The following is a 4,003-nucleotide window of genomic DNA, read 5'->3' on the forward strand; positions in this document are numbered from 1 at the left end:
GAAATTGGTATTTGAATCTATAGTGTTAAGGGTCTTTGAGTTATATACACTCGTTGGTTCTTAATTCCTTATAGTTTCTTATGTCAATTTATCTATCTTTACTTTCTTGAATCGATTATCTTTTGCTTTTTTAGGTAGATTTCATCTTTCGTAGCTTGATCCATATCATGGTTAGACTTGGTTGGGTCGGTCATGGTTGTGATCTTATTCTAGAGTCTTTATGTGAGCTGTTACATTATCTTAATACATGCTCTAAATTTAGCAAACTCATGACAAACAGATGGAGGTTGGGTTAGGTAATGAAGGTGGTCTTTGGTCCCGGTTGGATTTGGGACACCCATTACGACAAGGAGCCAGGTCGGGTTGCGTCAAGTTAGTATCACAACCTAGGTTCATGGAAAATTTGGGAGTCCACAAAGATGTGTTGAGTAGAGTCTCTTTTAGAGGTGTGTAGCACGCCACACTCTTATGGGATAGGCTACAAGACATTTAAGAATGTTTCAATTTCTTGGTATTTTACTTTCAAGCTTGGAGTATTAGTCCCGGAATCTTTTATAATCCTTATTTATTCGTCTTTCAGATCATGCCTCGTAGATCTGGAGCACAAAGAAGTTCTTCTATTCTATCTGAGGGTAATGCTGAAGGGGTGCGTCCTACTTCTGGGTTCATCTTTGATCTTATGGTCCTATCCCTGATAGTTTTGGAGTTCTATCGATTGCTACTCCTCATCCTCAAGGTGAGGTGATTAATGCTGAATTCTATTGGTCAATTTATGTTATTGCTCAGATGGTCTCTGCTCAGGTTGAGCAGGGTACGACTGGTGCTTTGTCTGCTGAGGCTACAAGGGTTGGCCAATTTATTAAGATAAGACCTCCCACTTTGTTTGAAGTAAAGGTAGAGGAGGATCCACAGGGGTTCTTGGATGAAATAAAAAAAATATTTTGGGTGTTGCAGGCTAATAATATGGAAGGGGTAAACTTTGTAGCTTATCAGCTCAAAGATGTTATATATTAATAGTATAAAGAGGGGGACATGGATAGGGGTGATATGGAAGAATCAGTCTTGTGGGATACTTTTTCTAAGGCCTTCTTGGATCGGTTCTTTCCCAAGAGTTGAGGAAAGCAAAGATGGAGGAGTTTATGAACCTCAAGCAAAGGAGGATGTCTGTCAAGAAATATGCCTTGAATTTTCACTAATTCTCAAGGTATGCTCCTGATTTAGTGGCTGACATGCGGGTAAAAATGAGGAAATTCGCTTCTGGGTAGAATTGGGATTTGATTTCGGAGAGAAAGATTGCCTTGCTAATTTCTCCAAGTTGACTATTCATATGCAGTAAGTGGAGGATGAAAAGAGGAAGCAGGTGAAGTTTGGGGATAGACAGGGTAAGAGGAGCAGATTTTCTAAGAAGGGAGGTGCTCAGTCTCAGGGTGGTCGAGATGGTGGTAAATGATAGAAAAAAATGGGAAATTTCTAGTTCCTACTCTTCTGCTAGTGCTCCTTACCAGGCGCGCGATGAGCGTCATCATGGTGGTGACAATTTTCAGGCATAAAGTGCCCAATCTCAGGCAAGTGTAGGTCAGTCAATTTCTTCATGCCCTCCTTGTTTGTTCTGTAGTCGTCCTCATCGGGGTTATTGCGATGAAGGAAGGGACAAATGCTTCAAGTGTGGCCAAGAAGGCCATCAACTCAGGGATTGTTCGATTAATAAGGTTACTACGAGGGCAAATAAGATTCCTATAGCTTCATCTTCTGCCCCTACACCTAGTAGTATTGCATCTACTTTTGTTACTGCTCCTAGTTCTAGTGTTGGTCGAAATAAGTTTTCTACTTTGGCATCCTGATAGGAAGCTGAGGCATCACCTGATGTCGTTACTAGTACGTTACAACTTTTCTCTCATGACGTATCTTATTTTCTTGATCTGGGGTCCACTATTTCCTATGTGACTCTTTATGTGGCTATATCTTTTGGTTTTAATCCGACGGTTATTTTGGATCCTTTTTTATCTTTTACCTCAGTAAGTGACTCGGTTATTGCTAAGAGTGTCTATAGGGTGTGTGTGGTATCTTTTGGTGGCAAGCAGACCTTGGTGGATCTATTTGAGTTGGGTATGGTGGATTTTGATATTATTCTGGTTATGGATTAGTTGCACTCTTATTAAGCGTCCTTGGATTATCGGCTCTGTAGAGTTATCTTTAGGTTCCCTGGTGAATCGGTTATAGAATGGGAGGGTGGTTCTTTAGCTACTATGGGAGGATTTATTTCTTATCTTAGAGACTAGAGATTAATCTCTAATGGTTGTCTTTATCACTTAGTCTGGGTTAAAGATTCTAACTCGGAAGGTTCTTCTTTTCAGTCAGTTTCAGTGGTTAATGAGTTTCCAGATATCTTTTTGGATGATCTTCCTGGTGTTCCTCTGGATAGGAAAATCGAGTTTGGTATTGATCTTGTTTCGGACACTTGTCTGATTTCTATTCCTCTGTATAGAATAGCTCCGACTGAGTTAAGGAAACTCAAGAAGCAACTTAAGGATCTTCTGTATAAGGGGTTTGTTCATCTTAGTATATCCCTGTGGGGTGCACCGGTGTTGTTTGTGTGCAAGAAGGATGGTCCCCTTCGGATGTCCATTGATTATAGGCAGTTGAACAAGGTGACGGTCAAGAATAGGTGTCATTTTGCAAGGATAGATGATTTGTTTGACCAGTTGCAAGGTACCATCTTCTTTTGTAAGATAGATCTTTGGTTTAGGTACCATCATCTGAACATTATGGAAGTGGACATCCCTAAGATGACTTTTCATACTCGGTATGGGCATTTGAGTTTTTGGTAATGTCATTTGGGTTGACTAATGATCCGATGACATTTATGGATCTGATGAATAGGGGTTTTCATTAGTATTTAGATCTCTTCATTATTATGTTTATTAATGTCAATCTGGATTGTTGGAAGAGTGGGGTGGATCATGCTAATCACCTTCATGTGATGTTGCAGACTATAAAGGAACAACAGCTGTATGCCAAGTTCTCCAAGTGTGAGTTTTGGTTGACCGTTATAACTTTCTTAGGTAATATTATCTCTAATGAAGGGATCATGGTGGATCCGCAAGAGGTTGCTGTGGTAAAGAGGTGGCCTAGACCCACAACTCCATCTGACATTCGAAGCTTCTTGGGTTTAGCCGGGTATTATAGGTGGTTTGTGGAAAGCTTTTCATCGATAGTTGCTTCTTTGACTAAGTTGACTCATAAGAAGGTCAAGTTTTCTTGGTCGAATGCTTGTGATGGGAGTTTTGAAAAGTTGAAGGATAAGTTAACTTTGGCTCTAATTCTGACTTTATCGGGAAGGCAATGGTGGGTTTGTGGTTTATTGTGATGCATCTCGGGTAGGGCTTGTTTGTGTTTTAACGCAGCATGGGAAGGTTATTTCCTATGATTCTAGGAAGTTAAAAGTGCAAGAGAGAAATTATCCTACTCATAATTTGGAGCTATTGGCGGTTGTGTTTGCTTTTAAAATACGATGGTATTATTTGTATGGTGTTCACGTGGTTATCTTTTCTGATCATAAGAGTCTATAGTAGGTGTTGACTTAGAGAGAGCTTAATCTCAGGTAGAGGAGATGGCTTGAGCTTCTCAAGGACTATGATATGAGTCTTTACCACCACCCAGGTAAAGGTAATGTGGTTGTTGATGCTTTTAGCAGGTTATCCCTGGGAAGTTTGGCTCATGTGGAAGAAGAAAAACAGGAATTGGTGAAGGATATTCACCGCTTGGCTAATCTTGGAGTTCGCCTCTTGGACTCTAAGGATGGTGGTGTGGTGGTGCAAGAAGTGGTTCAATTGTCTCTTGGTACGAGATTAAGGATAAATAAGTTCTAGATTCTATATTTATGAAAATAAAGAGTGACATTGGTGGGCAAAAGGTAGTGGTGTTTGAGATCGATAGTGATGGTACTTTACGGTACCAAGAGAGGTTGTGTGTTCCTGATGCTGACAATTTTCTCCAAAGAATT

Source organism: Capsicum annuum, chromosome 8 (assembly GCF_002878395.1).
Source record: "Capsicum annuum cultivar UCD-10X-F1 chromosome 8, UCD10Xv1.1, whole genome shotgun sequence".
Classification (NCBI taxonomy): Eukaryota; Viridiplantae; Streptophyta; class Magnoliopsida; order Solanales; family Solanaceae; genus Capsicum; species Capsicum annuum.